At 38.6% G+C, this 16,323-nt stretch overlaps 1 pseudogene; it reads left to right on the top strand.

Moving 5' to 3' along the window:
• Positions 1 to 2,094: 2,094 nt before the first annotated feature.
• LOC140513275 (ribosome biogenesis protein NSA2 homolog pseudogene) lies at positions 2,095 to 16,323 on the top strand (annotated as a pseudogene).

Genomic DNA, 16,323 nt, shown 5'->3' with positions numbered 1-16,323 from the left:
GAAAAATGAGTTACTTCAGAAATTACATCATTTTAGCTAAGATTTCAGATGGAAAAAAATCTACCATTATATAGCAAACGTCAGCATTTTTACTGCTTATTTATAACCAAATATGTTTCAAATTATCAAATTTCTATCACATTCTTTTAAAACCTCAATCCATATATAACAAATCCAAATTTAGAATTGTAACAACTATATTAGATTTGTTGCTGCTGCTGTTGCTTGTTGTCCTTTGTTCTCGAAGAGGACCAAAGTGACATGATACAGTGAAGTTTCAGTGTGTTCAACTGTGGCTGATCAGACCAACAGGAGCTTGGAATGCTCTGCCACAGATTGGGCAAAGATAGTCCTTGTGAATATTTGAGGTGGTTACTCCAAATCTGCACATCCTACGTTTCCTTTGTGCTGTCTCAATTCTGCTTTACTCATAAAGCACAGCACTTTTTTTGATGTGGGCACGCCATACTGAGTAGTCTTGTGTCAGTGTCTCCCATGTTGCACAGTCAAATCCAAAGTTCTTGAGAGAGACCTTGAGAGTCTCCTTGTATCGCTTCTTCTGACTATCATGTGATTGCCTGCCCCATGTGAGTTCTCCATAAAATAATCTTTTTGGCAAACATACATTTTGCATTCAGATAACATGGCCAGTCCATTGGAGTTGTGCTCTCTGAATCATAGCTTGATTGCTTGGCAGTTCAGCTTGAGCAAGGACTTCAGCGCCTGGTACCTTATCATGCCAGGTGATCCTCAGAATCATGGAAGATTCTAAGACGGTTAAAATGGAAGCAATTCAGTTTCCTGGCATAGCACTGGCAGACTGTTCATGTTTCACAGGCATACAACAATGAGGTCAGCACAATGGTTCTGTAGACCTTCAGTTTGGTAGTCAATCTTACACTTCTTCTCTCCCAAACTTTTCTTCAGAGCCTCCCAAGCACTGAGTTAGCTCTGGCAATGAGTGTGTCAACCTCATTGTCAATGTGTACTTCCCTGGAAAGAATACTACCAAGGTAAGTGAACTTATCCACAGCATTCAAAATTTCTCCATTTGTTGTAACCAATGGTTCCATATATGGATGGTGTGGTGGTGGCTGATGGAGCACCTGTGCTTTTTGGTGTTAATTATTAGGCCAAAATTAGCACAGGCAGCAGAGAATTGATCCATACTTTATTGCATCTTAGCTTCAGAGGCTGCATTGAGTGTACAACCATCTGCAAACAGTCATGCACCAACACTCCCTCCACTTTGGTCTTGGCTTATAGCCTTTTCAAATTGAAGAGCATACCATCAGTATGGTAGTTAACCTTGATTCCTTGTTCATCCTCATTGAAAACATTTGACAATATGGCTGAAAACATCATGCTGAAAAGCATGGGAATAAGCCCATACCCCTGTTTCACTCCACTGGTGACTGGGAAGGCATAAGAGCATTGTCCACTATCCAGAACCTGGGCAAACATGCCATCATGAAACTGATGTACAACACTGATGAACTTCTCTGGGCAACAAAATTTTGACATAATTTTCCATAAGCCCTCATGACTAACAGTGTCAAAGGCCTTGGTCAGATCTACAAACATTGTGCACAGACCTCTGCTCTGCTCCTGGCATTTCCCCTGGAGTTGTTGGGCAGCAAACACCATATTGACTGTTCCTCAGTCATTTCTGAAGCCATACTGGCTCTCAGGTATATAACCATCTTCCAGGTGAAGCCTCAGCCTATTAAGGAGGATTCTAGCAAGAATTTTTCAAGTAATTATGAAGAAAGAGTACCCCTTGTGATTGTCACAGGGCAATCTATTTCCTTTACCTCTATAGAGATGGACTGTGGAGGCATCCTTGAACTTCTGGAGAATAACCTCCTCTTGCCACATAACTTGGAAAAATTTCATTCAACTTTTGTATGAGCAATGTCCCCCTACCTTGTAAATCTCAGCTGGAATAGAATCAGCACCAGGTGCTTTGCCGCATGAAATGAGCCTAATGGCCCTCAAAACGTCTTCTTTAGTTGGAAGTTCAGCTAAGGAGGGCTTGACTTCAACCTGAGGTAAACATTCAATGGCCTCAGAAATGGGGTGTAGGGTGTGTTCAGGGAGGACTAGTACCTTTTGTGTGATGGCTGATGAGCCCTTTTCGTGGCTCTTTCCACCTTTGGTGTCCACCTGTTCCACCCAACTCTCACCTGTGGTTCCAAGAAGCTGCAGCGTGCTTAGCAGCCACACCCTGGTAAACCCTTTGGGCAGATGGGCCAAACAAGGTGGAGGGTAACCAAGGGGTCTCAAACTCATTAGTGAATTAAGGAGGTGTCCACTCCAAGCATGTGGAGACTTCCCCTGGTGGAATGGGCAGATGAGAACAATTTGTTCCAATGGCCATAAAGGCATCTGAAGCAGGTGATGTGGAGCACTTAGAGCTTGGTTAGATACCAAAGACAACAAGGTCATCCACTGAATCCTGAACAATCGCCAGCCATATTGACTCTGTCCTGCCGCTCAACTATGATGACCCTGGAGGGGAGAGTGAAGCTGACTACTTTGTGCCACTCTGCCTCACTTAAATCCAATTTACACATGAATCAAAAGATATCACCCATACCATTTTACTATTATACCTCAAAGTCCTATGGTGACAGGCAAGTTATGAAGCAGCAGTGTGGATACACTGGGAGCTGTAGTCACAGCCCTGCACATAGACATTAGATTAATGTTGCGTCTAACATATGCCCATCATAAAGGCCAAATAACAATTCTTTTCCTGCTTAATCCATTTAGGAAGAGCACTCTCAGATGCCGCTCTTTATTCCTTCAGGACAGATTTTGACTTGAATGTTATCAAATCTGGATTTATAATCACTAATGATAAACGTTTTAACCCCCTTTTTTTCTTAGGTTAAATACTATTGCTACTGAAAAGAAAACTTTATTCATAACTTCACATAATCCCTTTTCACTCTACTTCCTTAAAGAGATGAAACTGCATCTTCTGTCTCACCTCCCTCCTCCAAGGCTCACCAGACAAGGAGCTCTTTCAGTCCCATTCCCGCTTTTGAATCAGATTGGAAGGGGAGAAGGGGGTAACTTCCCCTGGTACACAAAGTAAAGAGCACATGGATACTCTGCTGTTCCAGCCATGTCTTTCTCCCTTGGAAATTTCAAACTATATACTAGGAAAAGCATATATATTTCTACAAGAGTTTGAAATCATACCTGTTCTCCTCAGGTAAGCTTAAAATGTGATCATCCTTCATTTTGCCAAAGATGACCATGCCATCAGAGACATGATGACATGACTCTCACTTGACTTTGTTTTGAGTGAAGGAGGGCTGTGCAGGTCACCAGCCTCACTTCTCCTCCAGAGACATCTGAATCCAGAGACACGATATTCATCAGGATGACTGGAGATGACCCAGAAAGAGGCAATTGGGGTTAAGTGACTTGCCCAAGGTCACACAGCTAGTGAGTGTCAAGTGTCTGAGGTGAGATTTGAACTCAGGTCCTCCAGACTCCTGCACAGGTGCTCTATCCACTGCATCACCTAGCTGCCCCCAGCTTAAAATATGCCAATATTCTAAAACTAGGCTTTGGATCGAGGCAGAGCCCTAAGGACCTTAATTTAACAGTGGCAGGACATTGCCAGTCTCCTCAGGCAGAAGCTTCCATAGTTTCAAAAGATTAAATAATTGACTGCATACTTGAAACCCATTGAAATGACAATGTCCAGAACTGATTTTATCCTCTAATACAAAACAGGATGAAATCTGATAGCCAGCCTGCTCTGATGAGAAGTCATTGTTTTATCATTTATTTAACATTATTTTTCTTTGTGCTGTTTTTAAAATAAATATGTTAAATATGGCTGTATTTACATATATACAAATACATATGAAGATCAAATAGTCTGTAAAGTTTGCTTCAGGAAAAGATGCTGGTGTTTTTAGGTTTTCTGTTTCCTGTGGTCTATCTAGATTGGTCTATAGTAAATGAAACTAGCCACGTCTTTCATTTACATCCAATTCTGCTACGTGCACGTAGAACCAGTGTGTGTCATTTTCCAAATAATATGACTAGGGAACCATGATCATACCAAAGTTGCTCACCCCAAAACTTTGTCATATCAATCAGTAAGTATTTATACCATATTTTCCCTTTATTAACTATTGTTAATGTTCAAGAATTGTATTGTTTGTGGTGCTTGTGTTGATCGGGTCACTGTTACAAAATGAATTTCCTGTTATTTCCTCTAATATTGTACTCAAGTGTTTTCAATAAAACTGTGTTGCAGATTACTTCTTTTATAAGACATTAAAAAAGCAAACAAACACCAACAAGAACAAAAAAAATACCAAAAGAAATAATTGACTCCCCAAGTACTCACCCTCCTTGTATTCATCTTTCAGAATTTGGAGAGAAATGCTTATTTAAGGCAATCTCTTCCAGCTTTCCTGTTCCTTAAAACAAAACCTTAGAAGTTAAGGGCTTAACAATTTACATATCAAGAGAGCCACATTTTTAAAGATTAATACTCTGCAAAGAGCGATCTGAGGGAAAGAGATTTTCACTTCCTTTCTCTTTCTTTTCACATTCAAAAACTTGACCAGAGTTTAGAGTGCAGAAAGATCTTTTTAAAAAGCTTTTCAACTCTCTATTAACACCATTATGAAACACTTCACAAACACACACACAGACAAGACATTTAGATCGCACATCAATTTTGAATTTGAATTCCCTGCCATTGCTTGAATTCCTGGGACTTTGTCCAAGTTCACTTGCTAGCTTAGGGCCAACCAGGAAACTCCTAGACAGGGATATGACCAACAAAGGGTTTGCCATGCCGACCTTCACTCCATCAGTAAAAGACCGACCCGGAGTGCAAGTTCCCCAGGTGGTCTGATCTTTGCAAGGTATTCCAAGTTACCTGGTCGTCAACATGTTTCCTCCCCAATTCCTCTAAACTCCCTGCTTGTGGTTCAGAGTTACGTGCTTGGGAATAGATTTAACTTATAATTAATTAAAAAATGTAATTTTTTTTTTTTACAGGATCACTCTCCCTGTGTTTTCTCTCACTTTCCCAAGTCAGTGAGTCAGGCCCCACATTGGGCACCAAATTGTTAGAGACACTCTTGACAAAAGGATATCAAGGAAAATGATTAAAATAGAGTTCAGAGGAGGGAGTGCTTTCTATGTTCCTTATGAGTGGGTAGCTTCCCAGTAACGATACGGGAAGACTACAACTTGTTCAGATCAAAGGAAGCTTCTTATTCTGTTCTGAATTTTAAACCTCTCATGACACTGTTCATTGCCACATGACTTCATGGTCTCTCTGATAGGCTTTCCCTCAAACAGCTCATCAAGCCTGTGCACAAGTTTCTGACCTCTACCTGAATGTGTGAGGTCACAACTCCGTGGGAACAGAACTTCCTTGTTTCCCACAGCACTGAAGGGCTTGGCATTTTGGGATATTATGGAAAACCCTGGAGTCCTTATTCTTTCCTATCCTCTGCCTGTAGATCATAGGGAGGCTGCAGAGAGGACTGTCACCTGAAATAAAAATAACTATTCAGAAGACCCTAAAAGGAGTAACTGCTCTCTGGAATCCTATTTTCTTTGCTCTCTCTGGAGCAAAATAGTATGTATGACTCCCTGTCTAGAATTTCCTAAGAAGAATGGTAAGTATTCTTTCTGACCTTCACCAAAACTGTGAACTATTTATACATAGAACTCAGGCCCATGTGTTCTTAGGTGAGCTTGATTCTAGATTTTATGTCCTGACAGCCTTTTCTTTTTTCTGTTTCTTTCCCTGAAGCATAGGTGACCAGTGATCTGGAGATGGACATTTTCAACTTTGTGAAAGATGATGAAAGATGACTTTGTGAGTTTGAAAAGTTGAGAACTGCTAGATCCCTCCCTTGCTCCCAGATATACCCTAGGAGATGTACCTTGCATTCATGACAGTACTTTGTGGAGGAGATGACTACCAACCAAAGGATGAGCCTAATCTCTGGCTTGGCTTGCCTAGAAGGGGTATATGCAGAGTCAAGGTTAATTAAAGATGAAATACGCATTTACTAGTTTTTGAAAACTGTGTGTTATGGGATTTTAAGTATCAATCTCCTATTAGAGCACAATAGCAGTTATAATGTGTTGCTATGTCAAAATCTTTGTTAATGGATTCTTACGAGTCACTTGTGTTAAGCATTTCTTTTATGTAGAGAAAATAAATAGCTGTCCTCTGTCTAATTTACATTGTTCATTTAGTACCTTTCTAAATCTAAATTAGCCAGTTAGCCAAATCTAAATTTTAAGTAGTTTTTCCTGGTGCTCTGGAGTGTAAAAAGGCCAGAGAAATGCCTTACCAAAAAATATCTGACTTTTCTGATTCAGGGGTTAGACTCCCCCAGCCTTGAAATCAGTCTTCTGTCAGTTTATAGTCATTTAAGAATTATTTATTAAGTGCTTACTATGTGCCAGGCACTGTATTAAGTGCATTGTGGGTCCAGGGGAGAGGGCTCTTTGTGAGAAAGGGAGAGGAGTAGTTCAGTCTCAGTGATTGTGTGTGTCAATTTGGGATGAGGACTGTGTTAAAAAAAGTACCCTGACTACTTGCTGGGGATGGAAAATTTAACTCTGGTTGGTCTAGGCATGTCCAAATCCCTTAACATGGAGTCACCTTTGAGGGGTCTTTGGAGCATGTCCAGACTGCTTACCATTGAGGCTTCAGCTGCCTGTTTTACTTGTTTCTGCTGTACTCTGCTGTATCTGGAGGATGGAGATTATAGTTCACCCAGAGTAAGGATATTATGAACTGAACTGGTGAAAGGGGAAGGTCATTTCCTTTCCCTGCTCTCCTTCTTTTACCTCAACTCTGAGAAATGGGTGTGGCAGGTGTTTGTTTCTCTTGTGTGCTATCTGTCCTTCTCAGTTTCAGATACCCAGGGAGATCTCCACCAGCCCATAAGTTTCAGACATGGAGCCAGAATTGCAGGGGACATGGCCCAGCCAGCCAACAGCATAGAAGTCCTGAGAAGCCAGAGTGCCTTGGATTTGAGTGCAAGGTGGGTTTTGGATTTGGAACGATGGAAACTGATCTAAGATATGAATCTAATTCTCTTCCCCTCCACAGTGACTGAGGTGGCACAGGAGATTGCCACCTGAGGCAGTCCATTCAAATTTTGGATAGCTGTTTGATTGTTAAGAAGTTCTTCCTCATAGCAAGTCTAATTCTGCCTCTGTGTAACTCCCACCCTTATTACTTCCAACTCTTATTCTGTACTTTGGTAATAAGCAGAATAAATCCTTTTCTATATGACAAAACCTTTAAATAACTAAAGACTGGTGTTATTATTTTTTTCCAGGTTAAAGCGTCCCAAGTTCTTTCAGTATATCCTCATATAGCATAGTCTTGAGGTTCTTCACTATCCTGATCACCCTCCTCTGGTTGCTCTTCAGATGATCAATTTCCTTATTAAAATATGGTACTTAGAACAAATGTGATTTAATCAGGTCAGAGTAGAGTAGGATTATAACTTTCCTCATTCTGGAAGTGATGTTTCTCTCTCTTTTTTTTGGAGGATATCAGCATTAAGTGACTTGCTCAGGGTCACACAGCTAATAAGTGTCTGAGGCTTCATTTGAACTCAAATCCTCCTGATTCCAGTGTCCATGCTCTATCTCTTACAGGCAGGTAGTTAATGCAGTGGATAGATCATTGGACCTGAGTCAGGAAGACCTGAGTTCAAATGAAGCCAGGTGTGTGGCCTTGGACAAGTCACTTAACCTTTGCCTGCCTCAGTTTCCCTCATCTGTAAAATGGTGATGATAATAATGTCACCTATCTGTCAGGGTTGTTGTGAAGATAAAATGCTAATAGTACTTGTAAAGTGCTTTGTAAACCTTAAAGCTCTATATGAATGCTAACTATTGCTGTTTAATTAATATTTATAGAGGAGAGGACTCTGTGAGAAAGGGAGAGGAGTAGTTCATTTATTTTAATTATTATTTTATTATGGCATCAACTTTTTTGGCTGCTATATCACACTATGGACCCATATTAAATTTATAGTTTATTACAACCCTTGGATTTTTTCCCCTAGATGAACGGTGGCCTAACAATGCCTCTTCTATCTTGTATTTGTGAAGGTATTTTGTTGAACCCAAATATAAGAATACATTTGGCCTTGTTAAATTTCATCTTAGTAAATTAAAACAAGTATTATTCGATTTTAATCTGGGGAGATCCCTTTGGGTGCTGATTCTATCAGCCAACAAATTCCTCCAATTTTTGTGTCATCTTGCAAAGTTGTTATCAAAAGTAACCCATGGAGGGAGTGTGACAAAAAGTAATCAATTCAATTTAATAAGACTAAAGGATTGAGGCTGATTTAGTTAATCCAGTAAGCATTTATTACGCCTTATCTTTATTTGCCAGGAACTGAGCTAGTCTGGAAAATATAGGACAACAGCCTTAATAATAAAAAGAAGGGGGCCTTTGTTCTAGCTTTGAAGATATTTTCCTATACAAGGTCTGATCGTGCCCATTGACATCGATTTTGATTTTTGATTTCTTCTTGATAATTGATAAAGTACCTTTTGCCCGGGTGTTGATACACCTACTACCTGAGCTATGACTATTATGGGTGTGTTCATCCTTCATTGTTGAAGAAGACCATGCCATCAGAGACATGATGACATGACTCTCACTTGACTTTGTTAAGAGTGAGGGAGGGCTGTGCAGGTCACTAGCCTCACTTCTCCTCCAGAGCCATCTGAATCCAGTGACCAGATATTCACGAGGGTGACTGGAGATGACCCAGGATGAGGCAATTGGGGTTAAGTGACTTGCCCAAGGTCACACAACTAGTAAGTGTCAAGTGTCTGAGGTGAGATTTGAACTCAGGTCCTCCTGACTTCTGCACAGGTGCTCTATCCACTGTACCACGTAGCTGCCTATGACTATTATAGATCTGAAAAGAAGTCCTGAATTTGGCCTTCAAAAGGGAGCATCTAAATGGAAAATTTTAAGAGAACTGCAAATTAAAGCAATTCTGAGATTTCATCTCATATCACGCAACTGTAAAAAGATGACAAAAAAAGAGGAATAGTCAATATCTGAAGGACGGTAGGAAGATAGGCACATGCACACTAATGCACTTTGTGGAGCTGTGAATTAGTCCAGCTTCTGGATATTAATTTGGAAGTATTCAAATAGAATGATTACAATATTCTTTGATCCGCTGATCACATTACAGGACACATATCCCAAAGAAAACAAAGAAACAAACGTTCTTACACAGCAAAATATTCACAATAGCACTCTTTGTGGTAGCAAAGAAATAGAAACAAAGCCCACTGATTGGAGAATGACTGAAAAAACTATGGTGTATGAATGTAAGGGAATATTACTAAGCCATAAGAAATGACATAAAGAATGCATGAAGTGATGCAGAGTGAAATAAGAATCCAAAGATCATATGTGACAATTATGACAATATAAATTAAAAGATCATGTAACAGAAATTGACTCTGAATAACTGAAAACCAATGAAAAATCCAAAGAACAGGTAATTAAACTTACTTCTCCTTTAACAATAGAAAAGAGAGGGATTACTTAGAATTTTGAATACTAGGGTAGTTGCTGTTACAAAGTTGGATTTTTTTGCTTAATGGTTTTCTTTGTAAGAAGGGGCGGTTCAACCGGGAAGAGAGGAAAGGTTTAAACAAATATTAAATGAGATGGAAAAAAAATAGCTAACCAACTAAACAAACAAAGCTGGAGGTGGGGAAAGGGAGGATTCGGTAATGGGAGCTGAGAGAGCTGAGCATGCAAAGACTAGATGAAAAAGGTGTGAGGCACAGAGAAGGAACTTGAGCCTCTGTGGAGGGGAATTTTGTTTAGTCAAATTGCCCTTCCCAGGAAGCCTCCTTGCTCCAAAATGAGGAAATGGATTGTGGGATATATCTTTGAAAGCTTTTTCTGAGATGTCGATGGACTTTAGGTTTGTAGGAAGGGGCTTTCTTGACTTATTAATTGATTAATTAATAAAACAATTGATTGTTGCACAGCCAATAAAACTTTCACTTTTGCAATGTCTTCCACAATGCTTGATCTCCAGTTCTGTATCTCTTACAAGCAATTGGTTTAGCTGACTTTTCAAGGGCAATTTGTTATCTCTCTAAGTTAATGGAACTCTGAAACTGACAAAAGCCCAGCTGTGCTGATTAGAGCAACCTCATTAACAATTTTTCTTAATGATTCATTAGTTTACTCTTTAACTTCTCTGTAACCTTCAGTTATTTGGTGGTAAAAAAGCCTTCTCATACTCTGACTCTCTAACAGATAAATAATAGCTAATAGTATGAACTAACATTTATACTGGGCAGCTAAATGGCTCAGTGGATAGGAGTTCTAGTTGGGCCTGGACTTAGTTCAATACCTGAGTTCAATTCCAGCCTCAGGCTCTTACTAATGGTGCGACTTCAATCCACTAGAGAAGGAAATGACTAACCATTCTAGTATCTCTGCCAAGAAAACCCCATGGACCATGCGGTCCATGGATTCACAAAGAGTTAGACATCAATGAATGGTTGAATAAACAAATACTTTAGTGCTTACTATATACCAGTCACTGGGCTAAGCACTTTACAGTAATCTCGTTTGAGTCTCACAACTGTGGGAGGCAGGTTCTATTATACAAATGAGGAAACAGATAAATAGAAGTTAAGTGACTTGTTTTGGTTCTAACAGCTATAAAAATATTTATTTTCCACCCCTGAGTAGAACACAATGGGCCAGAATTCACCTAGATTAGGTGGTCTAGGTGGAGGGAATTCTTAGGGCAAGGTCAGAAATATCCTTGAGAGACTGGGTTTTGAGGAAGTAGGTCCTGCATATAAAATTGGTTATTAATATAATAAGAAAATAGTCATTTTTCTCAATTTGAACTCAAGTCTTCCTGATGTCAGACTCAGTACTCTAACCATTGTGTTACTTTTCTTCTCATGGGCCATAAAATGCAATAAAAATTATATTGCTTATAACAAATGATAAAATACCTAAGGTAAAGAAAGATAGTGATTCAGATACAATAGCTACTTCCCTTCATTTCTGCATTCAGTGTGGCATTTGGCCATCTCAGGGTAGAAAGTTATTCCCATAAGGCAATGGGGATCTTTCTAAAGCCTCTGATGTTAGCCCTTCATAGGCTGAGCCTTTTAGGCCTCTAGTCCCAAGGAAGTTAAACCAATGATGAGTCCAAGAATCTCCTTCTTGCCCTCTTAAAAGGAAATCATCCTAGCTTCTATAAAACAAGTATCCCCTCCTACCACAGGGGAAATGGCTCATTATCTTGTTAGTCATATTATCATCTGAAAAGTGTGAATTACATATCATTACATATCAGGAATTGCATATCACTGTAAGCCACCTGAACCTCTCAAGACTCTAAATCTCTTGAGTCTCTAAGGTAGTCACCAAGTTGAAACATCTAGTTCAATGTTTGGTTTCCTGTGCTTAGAGAAAGAAAGACAAAATAGAAGAGGCAGCCAGAGACCTGAGACTCTCCCAGAAAACTTCAGAATCCTTTAGACAGTACATATATTAATGGTCATGTATGAGCAATTTTGCCTTGAGAAGGAGGGAGGAGAGGTGAATTGAATTTCTTCTTCCAGTGAGTCCAAAGGAGATCTACTGGAGTCCCAAGCCATAGAAGAGATGAAAAAGAGAGCAGTACTAGAAGTTGTCTTCCTCTTTAAGGTCTACTAAGTGAGTTTGTTGATCACTAGCCAATCTCCCTGATGCAGCCCCCATCTATGTTCCCATTACAACAGTGGGGCATACGGAGAACAAAATGAAGTATTTAGTTATACATGCCAAGTCAAGGGGCCAAACAAATTTCTCATAGGAAGTGGCCAAGTTGCATATTCAGCGCTGTACATGCTCCATGTGATAATTCCCATTCTCTGTGGGGTGACCACTGTTACTCTGGCATAAGGCATAGTGTGAGTAAATGCTTAGAGGTGGACAATCATATTATTAATAGGGGTTGGCAAATAATCCGGTTTAGTTAGAGCATAGAAAAATGTGAAAAGAAAGATCAAGAGATAATACTGTAGAGGTAGGGTTAGATCAGACTGTGGGGGACCTTTGAATGCCAAATTAAAGATCTTCAAACTTTTCTTTGGGAGGCAATAGGTAGTCATTGTAGGAAGCTGAATAGAGGAGTATCATGACCAGATATATGCAAAGGGATGCAAATATGTGCTATAGCTTCTCATGTGACTAAAGAAAAAAATAACCTTAGTGGCAGGGACAGTATAATATCCAAGGTAATACTGTGACAAAGTTGAAGAAAATACAAATACATTTTCCTATTTTATGTTTATTTTGGTGGATTACATTTTTTCCCCCTAGGCTTTTAGTCTTACGTTACTTATGTGCTGAACAATTGTAATTTGTACTAACTTCTTGGAATTGAGTACCTTCTTTGGAGTTTTTCAGTTCCTTTTGAGAGTCCCATAGAAAAGGGTACCTGTCTATTGTATTAAGAAGTACTTCATTTCTTTTCAGGTGCTGAAGCTAAAAACGAGTATGAGAGAATCTGGAGAAAGTTCTCTCAATTATTTGTGGTGAAGAAGGTCCCTAATTAGCAACAAATCAAGTGTGTATAGTATGCTTTATTATTGTCATTGTTTTTTGTAAGTACTAGCACAACCATTTACCACAAGGAATACGGACCTTAGAGAGTTTAAGTGAGCCAACCAAGGTGAGAAAAATGATTATTAATAACCAATATCTTGGAAGAGATTCAGAGTTCTCCCCTTCTTCCAAATTCCTGATTTTAAAAAGTTCAGTCCCTTAAAGCATATTACTGATAACTAGGCTGAATTAATTCTCCTTATCTTGGTCAGATCCCCATCCAACCATACAAGGAATTGAATCCAAGGTGGGGAAGCCCATTGTGTTCTACTCAAGCTTGGGTGGATACAGGACAGATCCTTTTGTCTAGACAGCCTAAGGCTGCAGGTGGTCTTAGTATAGAGATGTTTTCGACATGATGTCCCTCTCAACCCCTCATTGAACACCTGCTCTTCCAAAGTGTGTATAAACTATGAGCCCACCACCACAATTGTCTTTGGTCTAAGAGAGACAACAAAACGAACATCTTTTTTAAATTAGAAACCTGTTGGTTTAATAAAATGATTAAATTAGCCAGAAACTATGTCTTTTGAACCTTTTAACCATCACAAAGGTCAAAGTTATTAATTTCCCTTTGTGAGTGTGCACGCATGTATGTATGTATGTATGTATGTATATATGTATATACACATACACATTCAACCGTAACTGTAGTAGGAGCTATCCTTCTGAACCATAAATTCACAATGCTAGTCAGTTGTCACATGTGTCATCCAGAGGTGAGGTGGTTTATTTATTATTACACTAGTTTCCTTATCGAATGGGAAATCCCCAACATCTTGACTTTCACAAATAATCCACTAGGTGGCAGTCGTACCCTATTAATGACAAGTGAATTTTGGGTAGGAAAATCCACACTTATGTATATAATATTCTCAGTAGAACGTTGCATAAGTTAATTAGAATCATGGAATGTTATAGCAGGATGGACCTTTAGTGATAATATAGTCCAACTCTTGAAAGATCATCTGATTTTTAGAGATCATCAAGTATTTATATAAATGAAGAAACAGATCTAGAGAGATGAAGCCACATGAGATCCCATTGTTAGTTACTGGTAGAGCTAGGACTAGAAAACGAATCTCTCATTTTTTCATTAAATTCCCTTTCTACTATGTTCTGGATCTCATATGCTACCATATTTCTTATAGACTATATTTCATGTAATAGTACAAATTGGTTTTATTTTTGCAAGAGGTTGTGAAGCAGGAAGGTATATGGCAAAAGGTGTGATGGACTTGGAATAAGACACATTTGAATCACCATCCCAAAACTGTTATTTAATACTTGTGTGATCATGGGCAAATTATTTGACTTCTTTCACTCTCAGTCTGTAAAATTATCCAGTTGAATGACCTTTAAAGTTCTATTTTAGTTCTAAACTTTCATGGGAAATTTTCCTTTTAGATATGAGACTTGGGATCACTAAAGTTGTGGGGTCTTAAGGTTGGGAGCATTTTTGGTGGCCTCCTGACTGACTCATAGCTGTCACGATGACCCAGAATGCAGAGTTACCTCCCAAGTGGTATGGCTACTATCTGAATTACCATGAGAAAAAGAGAAAGAAGGAAAACCAAGAGACTCATAAATGTTCAAAGAAAGTAAACACAATGATTGATCTAAAGGCCAAGCTCTACCATAAACAGAATTATGCTGAGAAGATTCAGTTGGAAAAGACTATCAAGATGCATGAAAAGAGAAATAGCAAATGAAAGAATGATGAAAAAACTCCCCAAGGAGCACTGCCTGCATGTCTGCTGGACAGAGGGGGGCAAACCCAAACTAAGGTCCCTTCCAACAAGATTAAGCAAAAACAACAAAATAAAGCTGGTAAATGAGAAGCGCCTTTGCCAAAAGTTCGTGCCCAAAGAGAAATAGATGTGGTAAAGTTTATTCATCCCGGAAAGGGAAGAAAAAGTCTTGGAAGAGAATAATTAATTCAAGTCTGCTTTATGGGGGATGGCATTAGTAAAAAACAACCAAAATAGGAAAGATTTATTAGACTAAAGGGTTTGCATTTTAAGAAGACTCATGTAATTCATCTTGAACTTAAAGTCACTTTTTGTCTACGCATAAGTAGTGTGATGAGAATCCCTCATTTCCACTATATACATCTTTGAGTGTTATTACCAAAGGTACTGTCATTGAAGTGAATGTGAGTGAATTAGGCCTTGTGACGTAATAAGGCAAAGTTGTCTGGGGAAAATATGCCCAGGTTATCAATAATCCAGAAAATGATGGATGTATAAATGCTGTCTTGCTTGTTTGATTGACTGATTAACAAAGTTCTGCATTCTTGAGAATTATTAAAGACTACAATCTATCCAGAAAATAAAATAAAAAAACAAACCCAATAGGTCTGTTACTATGTTGAACAGTTATAGAACATAACTTTCTATCAAATTTGATTTTAAAAGAGGTCTACTGCTCTTAGGCAAATTCCATGAATCTATGTACACATTATGGAAATGTATTGACATGCTATATATAGGGCTTATACCCAGTGCACTTGAGATTTGTATTCACAGTCTATTTGTGTTTGTTAGAAATTACAGTTTTGCATCTAATAGAAACAAAATAGTAGAAGTTGGCCATCTAAATAAAAAACAGGCTGATCATTCATGGCTCCTGAGTTGCAGTTATATCCTATTGATTGAGCCTTTGAATAAGTACAAGACTTTGTACTGTGTGGCCTATGGAATTTTGAAAACTACACCCAACTCCAAGGAAGGTTTTAGGTCAGCATCTACTCAATATTAGAATATTAGACCTTTATCAGAGAATTTTCTAGGCAAAAACTTTTTTCTCCCAGTCGATATTTTCTCATCTTAGCCTGGTTGCATTGATTCTGTTCATGTACAACCTTTTCAATTTCATGCAATAAAAATTATCTATTTTATCTTCTGTCATTTTTAAAGCCATGCTTATAGATTATCCCTAATCAACTTTATAGTCCAATTAGTGTGCTATCTCTTCCTTTCCAATGAAAGACAAATTACTTGACCCAGATCTTAGTCATACAGTATATGGACTACTGTGTCCTCACTTTTGCATTCACTATTTTTAGCCAAGTAGTCAAAACATCTGTGTCAGATAATATTGCATTCTGGACTTAGTCTTCAGTCCAACTGTCCATATATTATTCCATTTGTATAAACAGTATCTCTACCAATTTAATCCTGTTTCTGAGTTCTTTGCCAAATTTCTTATGATTAATTGAGGCTGAGGGAGAGAGTGATAGGGAGAGAGTGAGAGTGCAATTTGGCTGGAAGTATAAAAGTTAACATCTCAAAAGAGAAAAAAATATTTAGGTGAGGGTAGATGAATGACCCAAGTCATTAAGGAAGAGAAGAGTGATTGGAATCATGGAAGGTCATGGAAGTGGTAAAGGCTGCAATTACTTGCTTAGCACAAATACAGATTTTCTCCGAGACTTGCTTTAAAGCTGTGCTAAATAATTAGTTCATTATAGACATGGATGCTAGTACTTTCAAATCATGTTAATTTCAAATTGGGTAAAGAACGAAAGAAGCAATGAAAAGGTCTTAAAGCATCTCAAAATTCAAACTGAATTACTAGGCATGTGGTGGTGAGAAAGCAGATAGCATGCCCTTTCTAAGAAATGGAAT

The sequence above is a fragment of the Notamacropus eugenii genome, chromosome 7 (genome assembly GCF_028372415.1).
Source record: "Notamacropus eugenii isolate mMacEug1 chromosome 7, mMacEug1.pri_v2, whole genome shotgun sequence".
In the NCBI taxonomy this organism is placed as follows: domain Eukaryota; kingdom Metazoa; phylum Chordata; class Mammalia; order Diprotodontia; family Macropodidae; genus Notamacropus; species Notamacropus eugenii.
Note: the sequence above shows the minus strand (reverse complement) of the source record. Positions and strands in the feature narration are given on the sequence as shown.